We start from the raw sequence: 13418 nt of genomic DNA, 5'->3' as shown, positions 1-13418 counted from the left end.
GAGGTGAGTTAGAACTACAGAGAGCAATAGGCACTACATGAGATTTGTGGAGCATGAAAGGACAGCAAAGTCCTCTTGTTGCACGGGGAAAAAAAAAAAAAAAGTTTTCTGAGGCGGAGCTGAGTCCTTACGGCTGAGGTCACTCAGCATGAAATTTAGTTATTTGGAATAGCCTCAGCCAACATCAGTTATGGTCATATGGTCCTACATAGTGGAGAAAGTCAATGCTGTCGGTGTTACCAGGAGGACAGTGAAGCAGGTAATGAAAAGGTGAAATTCTAGGATGACCTGCAGAGTGAGGCAATAACGCCTTACCACCGCATCCTCCGGCATCCCAAACAAAGGCACCCTGGGTTTGAATATGCGGGGTCTTCTCCATTTTGCTCTTCTCCTCCAAAGGTTTTCCTGCCTGTTCTCACACACAGCGACTGCTTAGTATTCCAGATCCCCGCCCAATTCCATGCTCTTTTTTGCATCTGAATACATTTAAAAATCATTTAAATGGATTAATGATGGCAAAGTGCTCATTTGATAGCGGGTGCAGAACACCAGGTCCCACATTACGGCCGCTAAACATGGTTTGCGTGTGCAAAATGCCAATTTGAGCTGCAATATGCACGTATCCTTTTTAGAAAGATATATGGGTCTTTTTGAACCGCAGTGACACTTCTTCTACAGTCCTTACTAATCTTCAACAGTAATGCAGAGGCACCACAATGGCAATGCAATGATTCTCTACTGAGGGACAATGGCCACACAGAGGCAGCTACAATGACATGAGTCATTGGTAGAATAGCAACACCATGGTAACATATTTTGACATGCTATCACGTTGCAATACCATGGTAACAGCCAGTCCCAGTGTGCCACCATATTAAGAACACTGTGCAATAGTATAATATGTGGTCTGATTTCTGGTTTATTCAGGTCAGTGCACTCCTATTACAATTGTAATACTAAATCCAATTGGTCTCTTTACTTTTCTACAACGGAAAGTACTTTTTTTTGGTAATACTGTATTTGGAAATATATGTATTGAAGTAGCGGTTCATATATTTTTAACATATAATTTCAATGTCCACATATTTTTTACATGAATGCACAACATATGATAAAATATCGGATTCAGCCGAGTCAACTCCTGGGGTGCGGAAAATTGTCGTTAAGGCAAAAGTTTGGGGGAGGTGGGGGCATTGACTCAGGCAGGGGCGAAATGACATGCATTATTAACATTAGGTAGATTGCGTTTACCATTAGACACGCTTAAAATTAAAAGGATAGAGCACAGCACACACACTAAAGAATCAAGAAGTGCAGTTAGCATACAATGGTTTACAGAAGTATTCACCCCTCTGCAAAGTTTACACATTTTGTTGGCACTTGAGTTAAAAAATGCATATAGAATATAAATAAATAAGATTTACAGAGAAAAACAGATTAATCTCAGTTACATAAGTATTCAACCACTTGGCTACTGCAGCCCTAAATCAGCTCAGGTGCAAGTGATTTGTTTGGAAGGTCACAAAATTAGTGAAATGGTTTCAGCCTGGATGTACTCAAAGTGGTTTAACTTGTAGATAATTTCCCTCAGGTACATAAAGACTTTCAAGCTGCAACTCACATAGTGATCCAACAAAGCAACCATGAAGACCAAGGAGCTTTCAAAACAAGTCAGGGATAAAGTGGTAGAGAGGCACAGAGCAAGAGAAGGGTACAAGAAAATTTCAAAAGGCACTGATTATCCCTCAGATAATCAAAAAGCCTCATCTTAAAGCATGTATGGAGTTTGCGAAAAAAGCATGTAGTTGATACTGTAGACAAAGGTTTTGTGGTCAGACGAGACAAAAATTGAACTTTTGTCTGGCACAAGCCCAACACTGCACATCACCCAGTCAACACCATCCCAACTGTCAAGCGTGGCGGTGGCAGTGTCACGTCTGCTGCGTTTCTCAGATTTTGACATACACTTTTTATTCGGTCTTATTTATTTTCTATTTACTCTGCACACTCTTAACTCAGGGAAGATGTTAGGAGGACAGAGATGTTATAAACTCCTAGTGGTTTATGTTCGAGCACTGGACGAGCTGTAAGTAAGTCCATATAACCTTTATTTAATCGGAAAGAAAGACACTCAAGACTCATTCATTTTAAGTTTTACGAATCAGAGCAATGCTCCTTCGGTTTATTAAAATGCTTTTAATATTTGGAAAAAGGTAGGTTGAGCAGACCTCCAAATTCCAACACAAGCAGTCTACAAGCACCCACTTCTATATTTCAGTTTCATTCAATATAACACTCTCTTAAAACCAAAACATAGTTTCAAAACCTTATAGCAATGCAACCAATACATGTAAGATATAACAATGTTAGCAATATGCTTACCTCCTATTATAAGGAAAAGTAGCCTGAACAAAGGAATCAGTCTGGTGGAGATCTGCAAGTGATGGACCACTTCATCCTGTCAAGCAAAGGTCTTGAATGTGGTGCCATTTGCGAAAAGTGTGAGTTTTTATAGGATTCGTCTCCATAGGAATACATGGAGAATCTTTATCAAGTCTAACTCTTATCTCTTTGGCACACAACAGCCTAAAAATTTAGAGCCTTGTGCCAACAATTAATAAAAATATAACACCTGGTCTACACATCCAGTCATGATCTCACCCGCTCATTTCTCGACCCCTCTTCTATCTAAAAAGCTAGGTGAAACAAAGAAAATAATATTATTTTGAATATATGAATGTTGTCTGAAATATATACAACACTATTAGTTATGATTATATTGATTATATGTATTAATGTCTAATAATATATTCCCTCATGCCATTCTATTCTTCAAATTAGTTTTCCTTCTCTCTTTACAGGCGTGTGCTTAACAGATATTATAGGGAGCTTCCATCTTATGTTTTTCCCAATATAAAGTTTATCTTCATGGATAATCTACTTGTTTTTTATTTAAATGTAAGATTGTAATGTCTCTGTCCTATGAGTTTCCTAACAGCACAAATTCAGCTGAACTGCGGACGACCTCCTATTTTTTTCAGCTGCACAAAAAACAGCTAAAACCGGCTCGCTAGCTGTGCACTTAGCTTTCCAATTTCCAGTGATAATCAAGGTTTTTTCCAATTTTTCTATGGCGAGAAGACACTCTAACCTTGACGCTGTTTGATAAGAGAACTCCGCTCTTCATGTCCACTATCCCTTCACTTTCTGGCATGACTTCAAGACAGGCTCACAGCAAGTTATAAAGTTTTTACTTTCTTAAAACCCATCTTCTATTCTTTTTCTTAAAATTACTTTTTAAGCTTCTTATTTTATATTTCAAACAACATCTCTTTATGTTGCATCGTCTTTTAACTCAGAGTCAAACTAGACAGTTTACTCCCTATAGAACACGATTACTAACTATTTTAAATGTAAACCTATCTTAATGAGAGACAATTTCATGTATATTATTATAACAGGCAGTGTTAAGCATATGGTCTTACACGCACAAATAGTTTATAGTAAAAAGCAAGCATATTAAACCTTATTTCAACATTTAACAACATTTTCTTAGGCTAAAAAGGGTGCTGCAGAAACTTGCATTCAGTTCTGGGAATCAAGCCCATCTTGATAAGAAACTGCCTAAAAACTGGCCACTTGTATCAAACTATACCAGCTTCTACTGCATGATTTTATATAAAGAAAATACATAAGTTTCACAATTAAGAATTAAAACAGCATTACGCGTTATTTTTGATGACACACTTACACAATTTTCCAAACTAAAGATTATACAAACAATACAAAGGATTATAACACATATTATTGCATTAATACATTTCATTTTAAATTCTACAATCCATGTCCGGGGTTTCAGCTCGCTCCCAGCAGGACTCCACTTCGGTCTTAGGTTCCACTCAGGTAGGCTCAGTGAACACGATAATAGGCTCTCGAATCCATCGTCTCGCATCACAGGTGTCAGTCGCCATGGCCTTGACTTCGTACCTACAAGACACTTGTACACGCTTAGTAGGGACACCTTCCTCACATTCTAATTTTCCCAGATGCGCCCATTTTACTAAGTGACCCTTTCAAAACTCATGCATTCAATCCTCTTAATATCTTTTTGGGTTTACATTTAAATGAGAGAAAGAAACACCTACAGAATCATTGCATTCAAACAAGATTCTACAGTGTTTAGCCAAATGACTGCATGCCGGACAAAGTCTGAGCCCAGTCACTGATGACTTGCTTTGGCACATATTACATGAACAATTAACAAGAGGATTATGTTTTAATTTATGTGTCAGGGTTACTTCTGCACCATGTACAATAGTTCTGGATCTGTACACATTGTTACTATACACTTCTTTTTGCTCACATGGAGACACTTTAGAAGGGATGCCATTCATCCAGAATACAGTAGGGGGCCAAAACTTACTGTTTTTCATATCAGCAGGCACCTAACTTGTAGTTTGTTTATCATCATTAGTGGGCAAACTCAATACAACTGAATCTGAATCACTTGATGAACCATGAACCTTAGCTACTGATACTCTCCATACAAAAGGATTCAATGTTTTACTGACCAGCCTAGCTGATTCAGCGTTATTTGCGACAGCAGCATCATATTATGGGGATGCTTCTCTTCAGCAGGGATTGCAAATCTTGTCAGGAAAGAGGGGGGAATAGATGGTGCAAAGTAGGCTAATCCTTGAGGAAAACCTGTTTGAGTCAGCCAAGATTCTGAAATTGGGGAGGAAATTCACATTTCAGCAGGACAATGACCTGAGCACAAAGCCAAAGCCACACTGGAGTGGCCCAGCGAAAGTCCTGACTTTAATCCAATTGAAAATGTATGGCGAGACTTGAAGATTGTAGTCCATCGACGATCCCCAACAAACTTATCCGAACTGGAGCAATTTTCCCGTGAAGAATGAACAAAAATGTCACCATCCTACTGTGACCTATCCAAAAAGACTCATAGCAGTAATTGCTGCAAAAGGTGCTTCTACCAAGTACTGATTTGAGGGGCTGAATTTATGCAATCAGTAAATTTCATTTTGTACATTTTCTTTGCAAGTTTTGCTGACATTTTTATGAAAGACTGTAAATCGTCAGGGAAGGAGACATATCGGTCAAAAGTTCTTGTTTTGATGTCGAACTGACATTTTGTTTTGAAACAAACTTTTGTACATACATGTGACAGGATGTCCTACATAGGACATCCTTAAATATGTTTAAATATAACAATGTTATTTTGATTCTTGCACCCCTGCATGCATAGACGTTATCCTTCAGGCACTCTCTGCTGCAGCAAACCACAACTCAACTCCCACTATTTATTTGAACAATGTCGCACAACTCTCGCAATGTGTAATGCTAGAGCTCCTTCTAAGAATACGCAACAAATATTTAAATTAGTATATTGCTGCTCTTTTCATTAACATATTTTTTCTTCGCCCATACAACAAAATGTATACTTTGCAAATTGTCGCAACGAAAATGCAAATTGTGGTATGTTTGCGCTGCGACTGGCTGGCGAATTTTGTTGCATTTAAAATATATTTTACCATATATTTAAAATACAAACACACTATTTGAAATAGCTTGCAATTATATTTATATGCCTTTCCATATATATTTTAAATGGTATTCTGTATGAGAAAAGAGTTTCCTTACTGACCGAGTTTAACAATACTTAACAACACCCTCCTGTTTCATAAAGTTTATCAAATAATAATAATGTATTATGCTTGCATTGTATGGTTGTTTTGGTAGACTGTGCAATAAGTAGCTTGTGTCTGAAATGCCAGTAGCAGCTTAAGATATATCTGGTAACTGGAGCACATCCAGGGCATAGTATCTGGGGGACTGCTCACACTATAACAAATACTGCTTATAGTCCACATTAATTCTTATGGTAACCTGACGTCACAGGAGGGATAAAGAACTCACAGCATCAGTCAATAAACTTGATTTAGAGCTCCTTTGTGCTGAAGATTTGTTTTCTTGATTTTCTTTCAAGAACTGGGGCACAGTGGTAGTGAATGTAACCATACAGGAGCAGGTTCAGGGCAGCCATGTTAGATTTTCCGTTCTCTTTTTTTGTCACTGTTCTAATTAAGAAACACAAGAAACGTTATGAACAAGGGGAAGCCGTTTGGCCAAACAATATTTGCACGGCTTTTCGTACCATTTTGACTTCAGAACTTTATCTAGTTGACTCTTAAAGGATCCAGGTGACTCAGCAGCAACCAAATGTCTTGGCAGCCTAGACTCATTCTAAAGCTGCATTGTCCTTTTTGTAATGGGAGCCCGGACATGATGTGGTCTCATCAGTGTAATATGCAACATGTTTAAAAACCTCCCTTGATTTGTACTCTTTATTTATATTATATAACCAAGCAATACATATTCATTGCTTCCCCCACACTGCCTGGTAGCTGTCAGCTACCAGCCTACTACACTGCCAGCCTACTACACTTTCTTTTAGTGGGTTTGTTTGTAACCCCCATTTGGTATTTGATTCTTAGATTTTGACAAATGCTCTTTACTTTTATTAGCATACAACTTTATTTATCAGGTTTCTGCACAATGCAGTCTAAATATGTTGGATTTCCTGGGCCAAGGCATACACAATACATGTCAGCCACTGCCCCCAGCTTTGTATCATCTGAAAATCCTGCAAATTCCCCCGTCTAGCTAAGTTGTCTCGATAAGAAAGTGCAGGGGTCCCAGCACAGATCCATGTAAGAGTACTCCCCTGACAGTTACCTTCTGTTTCCTGTGTTTTAACCATTTATGATTCCGAATAGACATACTACCTTCGATTCACCTACCTTCGAAGGATATTGTACAGCTATGGCCAATCGATAGACCTATTTTTTCTTCTGAAACACAACTTAGTGGTGTGAAAAAGTACTCTGGTTAAAGCCAATTTACAGCAAGCTGTCAGATCCATTTGAGACAGTAACTGATTTCAACAATGTTGTGTAAGCTACTATCATACCTCATTTAGTTGTAAAAGCACTGACATTCCATATAAAACTTATTTTGGGAAATATCATTCTTGCTGCTGTATTGAAAGACTGGCACACGGTGAATTACAGACTAAGAACAATTTACCAGTCTGTAATAAAAAAAACAAAAAAATAACAAAACGAGTTCTCTATATGACTTGATTAGCTTCTGAATTATCATAGGTCAGTTTGCATCTGAGTTATTTAGATATTACAATAAAACTTTGTATTACAAAAATAGTACCAGTCTCTTTTGATATACAGTACAATTATTTTATTTGCTTTAAAAAATTGAGAAGCCATTTTATTAAAATTATCACAATTATCTTTATTTTAAAAGCCCTGTGGCAGGATGAAAGCACTGCAGGGGTAATGTGTGTGTATGTGTGCGTGTGCATGTGTGCTTGTACGTGTGATGCGTGTGTGTTTGTGTGTGTATGTGTGAGTGTGTGTGTGTGTGTGTGTGTGTGTGTGTGTGTGGTGAATATTGGGCTGGCACCGAAGGGGTTAAATTCCTCCCTGCCAGAATTCACGTGGGAATGTGTCTGGAGCTGTAAATTGAATAAATCATGATTAATTAGGCTCCAATCACAGGTGTATAAAAAGGGTGATCAGGGGTGTTAATGTTAGAATTAATGTTGGTGATAGAGGTGAATGTGCGGTTTTGTGTTGACATTTAGTTTTGGCCCTTGACTCTTTTGTTTTGTTAATGTGGTTAGTTTAGTGTACTGTCTTTGTGTAATAAATGTGCGCGATAGTGCTTCACTGCAGTTTTCTTGTCTCTGGATCTCTCTACCTGCCGGTAACAGCTTGGCCATAGCGCAGCCCTGTCACAATCTGCCATAACACTATCTGTCAGAAGTAACCCTACCATGGGCAGTCAGGGTGTTACAGATTCATTTTATTTTATTTTTTTACAGCTTTGCCTCGTGCCACAACACACCCAAGCCATCCTTACAAATACTGCAATATTAACTTACAATCAGTCGAATGTTTTTACTTAAATATTGTTCAAGAAGACACTCAACTACTAGTTAATTAATATGCCTGGCATGTTTATTAATATTTTTTTGGTTGGTGTTAGTACCAATCATGATCATTCTTGTGCATCTCAATAGTAAACATTGACAATTTGTCCACCATGTGTTTAGTACAAGAAAGCCTAAATAGTTTTTTAAATTTTCGGTATTTAACTAGTGTCAGTAGAATCGCGTTTTGGTGTGTGGAGACCTCAGTTTCTTCATGGAGGTTGAGGGGTGATGTTTGCAATGATCAGCGGTGTACCACCTGTGCATGCCATCATACGGTATGTTCTGCATGGAATGTCTCATTAAGGTGCCGTGTTACTGACAGTTTGATCACCTTTCCACTAATGATGCTTATTTAATACTTATGTATTTTAATGCCAAGACAGATGTTGAATGCGTAATGCAGTTCAATAATTGTGTGATGTAGTATATTTGATGAAGAATATCTGTTTAATGTCCTTGTTGATCAGTGTCCTATAATACCCTTATTCAGGTTTACTGTCTTATATCATGGTAAAAGAATAGTGGCATAGTGAGGTAAAGCGGGTGTACAGGGTACATTACAAATAAATATGATAAAGCATAGTAATGACCATGGTTAGCCATAGTATAAGCAAGGTAAAGTTATAGTGAATGGCAAAGGTACAGACTAGTGATACTTTTGCAGGGTATTTATAGATGTTATATGCATGATTCAGTGTAGTTGCTTTTAATAACTAAAAATATAACAGTAGTGTGGAAGGGTGGTGGGTAATTCACTGACACAGGAGACAGACAGGTGGATTTGGCAACACCGCACAGGTGCCCAGTTTTATTTTCGGGGTGTTGTTTTTCAGTTTATCCCGCAGATGGCGCTGTGGGTCCGTGGTCTGATTTACCAACGATGGTAAACGGAACCACGGGCATACCAAGCGATGGTACACAATACCGGCGCATTGCAGGTGCTCAAAGAAATAACAATGAAAACAGAAGGCAAAAATAACAAGGGACAAAATAACACAATAACAAAACTACAAATAAAAGGTGCTGCACTCTGCAGCAATATCCCGGTCGTAGCTGCCCGTGCGACCCAGATCTCCGTCCTACGCTGCCGGCTACCTAGCCTGCTCTGTTATATTTTTAAGGGGTCTGCCCAAGGGTTCCCCGCTCTCACTGTCTCACTGTGACACTTTCGTGTCTTTTTCTCTCCCGGCTGGTTCTCGGTCCGCGACCAGCGTTTCCGCACTCTCAGCGAGTCTATAAGGGCAGACCTGAGGAAACAGCAGAGCATTATTTTATAGGACCAACAATCACCCAAGACTCTCCTCTCAGCCATTCAGAGAGGGGGAAAGTCCACACACCCACTTTCCCACCTCCCCGTGTCACTGCCATGACTCACAGGCGGTTGTTGGGCTGACATTTCTAAATCTAAAATTAAATAGTGTACAACTATTATGACTGCCAGTAGACTTTTGCAATATAATTTTCTAGTTTCTTTGGTTACATGATGTAAATAAAATATCTAAATTATGTTCATATGTATTTAATGATTCTAGGAGGCAACACATTTGGCCATAGCTCTACGAATACATTTAATAAAACACTTTTTTTTGCATATTTAAAATACCTAGTTCTAGAATAAAAATCTCTAGGAACATTACTTAATGAAAGAAAGAAAAAAAAACACTCTACTCCTACTGGTTTCTAGGGTCAAGAAATCATGTCATCTTTTTTACATCCAAGATCATTATCTTGTCATCTACATTAGCCACACCTTTTAAAATTCACTCCTCATTATGTCAAAAAACAAACCCTGAGATGCAAACACACAGTTATAAAATATAATAAATTCACGCACACAGTGTATGTTCCAAAAATTCTGAAAATCCATTCCACCTCTTGAGATGCGATCTATAACGAATAGTAAGAGCTGTGATGGGAGCAAGAGGCCTTCTGAAGAAGGAGGTCAACACAAGTGCACTAGTCTGTCGAGGGCTCTGTGTTGCTCAGTGGCTTGTATTATTCCATCTTGGCGCTCTGCTCTTAAAGTGGTTAGCACTGTCAGCTAAATAATTTGAAAGAAGTACAGCACATCAGTGTGCTCTATCCAGGAGAATCATGCATTGTTTCTGCAATATTGAAAACATTTTACCTCTGAGGTGATTACTGTTCCATATGCTCTGATGTTTATTTTTTATTCACTGAGATTTACAATGAGATTGCTTTTTATTAATATACCATGTAAATAAAAAAAAATGTCTGTCTTACATTTAAAAAGAATTATGTATTTAATGATTAGTATAGCAGTACCACCATGGCATTATCTCTTATTACCAATCCAGCAGATCAAATATCAAGTCTTTCACTTTTGTTTTGTTTCTTGCTTTCTTATTGTCGGAGCTTAAGGGAATTTCTCCCAAGACATTTTAACTCATTCAAGTCAAATATTTATGGAAGAATACCTGGAAGAATTAAAAAAACAAGAATTAAGCATAAACAACACATAATTATAATTGTCTCAGTAGTCCATGTTGTTGCAGCTGCAGGCTGCACTCTTTTTTTGCCTTAAAAAGTAGGTAGCAGGGTTCTGAAAAATATAGCGTTACACTTCCCCATGTGTTGCTACAACTATTTAAATAGCATACATGTAATTTTTCTTTTCATTGTTAACATCTGGACAACTTTTTACACTATAACTTTAAAGTCTGTTTCAAAGCTCTTTTCGAAATGGCTGCTGTAGTGCAATGGGGTTTGTGATCTGTCCTCTAAATCACTGCAGGAAGAGCAAAAAACAGAGTAACTAGTGGTGTGCTTTCCTGTTCCATACCACATGATGGATTGTTATTGCTATGTTACCTGTTTGACAATGTGGGTGATAATCCTTATACAAGAAGAGCATCAGAGAGGCCATTTAGAAAAGAGCTTTGAAACTTTTAAGGTTGCAATAAAACAAGTTGTAGCTCTTATGCAGTCAAGAGGCACTTGCTAACTTTTGATGTTCTCACCTGTGCCATTCTCTCTGATTTGCAAGTAGACTTCCAGAACGGTGCTGCAGAACTGTCAGGTCCAAGTTTCTCCTGATTACCAAGAAGTTTCTTAGCATCCAGTCCAATCAGTCTTGTCAGATGTTGGTCAGTCAATGGGAACATCTAGTGATTCAAAGTCTGCTGTTTTTGCCATTCAGGGATGGCTGTTTATTCAACATGTGTACCTGTGCTTACTCCTTGTCAGCACTGCAGAATTAGGGTCACAGTAAGAACAGCGTTTGGGGACCTAACATTACAAGAAAAGCAGGAAACATATAATAATCTTCTGTTCATGTTGTTTACTTATATTGTCTCCTTTTTAAAAACTTTTCAAAAATCTATTTTACCTTTGTTTATTCTACCCAATTGGAAATGCCCAATGGCGCCTCACCACTGCAACCCACATAGTGTGCTGATCAGGTAGGCTGAAGATCAATAGGTGACCTAAATTCCTGTTATCAAGCTACTGAGCCCTGGAGGTATGGGCTCAGCCTGGGAAAAGTCTATCTTGACTCATAGGGCACTTGACTAGCAGAGTCCGTGAGGCAAGGTGAACTAAACACAAAGGATTTTCCTCCATAAGCGAGGGAGGGTGAAAGGCCAATGCAGTGATCCCTGTGGGCACCAAACACAGCCACTCGTACAACTAGAATTTACACCAATGAGCACCCAATGGTAAAAGTCACTCTGCAGTCATGCAACACTGCAATTACTCTGTGACTCCTTTTTTCAATTAATTACAAATCTTTACTTAAGGAGAACCCTTGTTTGTTGCATTGAATCAAAAAGCTTGAATAACTACAGTTACATTGATAGCATAATATTTACATCATTTAAACAAAAATAATATTCAGATTATTATTCTTTTTTTATTGTATTTACTTTATATTGCTCTTTGTGTATTTGTATATATTTCCTTTATTATGGTTTGATTGACCCTGGGGGAATATGTCTCTTTATATTGTTTCTATGCATAAAGAGTAGAAGGATCCAAAAAATACAGATGCTTTTGTTTTGGTGAAGAAATAAAAACTACCACAAAATGTTCTTGTATGAAAAAGAAGGGTAGATACTTTCAATGATTTAGTTTGTTGTTTCCAAATGGAGCCTGTAAAACTTTCATTTAAGCTGTACACTTTGCTCAAGTACCAGTTGTGGCTGAGTACATAAAGAGTATTGTAATAAGTGAAAAAATGTGTTTCATAATTAATAATCAAAAAAAGCAGTATATATATATTATTTAAATATATATATATAGAGGTCTAATTTGACCTGTTATAGTTTTGTATTTCTATCAAAATGAGAGGTGGATTGCACAGCCACGCACAGCACAGCATAGCTGCTAGAGAGGTGGACTTATTATTTGGAATTTAATAATTACAGACGTTTTAACAATAACATAGTTTGGCTAGTTGCCTTCCTTCACCTACACTGCTCACCACAGGACCATTGTGCATTGTGGTCAAGTGTATTTGGCAATATTATACATTTAAATGAATAATCAATTGTAAACAATGACTATTTGAAAATATACAAACTGTATTTAGACATACAAGAATGTCTTTTTTTGTATTTGTAGATACAAATTTGTAGATTTTTTTTTTTTTTACTTTTTATTGGCATTTGAGTTTTTTTCACAAAGACATTACTGTCAAGAACAATGCATCATGCTAATATATAGTAGCTACTTCTATTTAAATGTCTTAGAAATGTGATTTATCTTTTCAAGTGAACAAAATACCAAATAGCTTGTACAACAATTATGCACAGGGGAGGTAGAGAGTGGAATTTTATTTCTCTTCAAATATGTCCTGGTATAAATATGTATTGTATTGTTTGGTGCACTTTGTAAAAACAGATTTTCATGCAAGGCAATTTTTTTTTTTTTTTTTGACAGAGAAATCAAACCATTGTGACATTACGAAACTAAGATGAAACAATTTGCAATACTTTGATAAAAAGAAAATTTTGAACTAGTGCTCTGAATATTTAGTTGCTAATTTTAATACAATTAATTAAAACAATTATATGCTCTGAAACTGCACCTCAAACAAGGGTCAATAGGGTTGTTCTGTAAGTTAATCCAATTAATGGCTCTGTGGAACAAGAAGTCTGCTTCCTATAAGAAATTATGGTAACACTGTATATCAATGTGGCAGGGCAAACACCCTGCACGTGTACATTTGTACATCTGGTATGATTGTAAGTAGTGTTGTGTACAGTTCTAAGGGTTTTTGCCCAAAGGTGATGGAGAATATATTGTAATATAACACAATATTGTTTTAAGCCATAAACATACATAAATAAAATACATTAACCCTTCCTCTACAGACAGTCAGGTTACGTGCTTTTATCTGCTGCATGTCTGGAGCCTGAACTGC

This window comes from Polyodon spathula, chromosome 3 (genome assembly GCF_017654505.1).
Source record: "Polyodon spathula isolate WHYD16114869_AA chromosome 3, ASM1765450v1, whole genome shotgun sequence".
Classification (NCBI taxonomy): domain Eukaryota; kingdom Metazoa; phylum Chordata; class Actinopteri; order Acipenseriformes; family Polyodontidae; genus Polyodon; species Polyodon spathula.
This window is presented reverse-complemented; position numbering follows the sequence as displayed.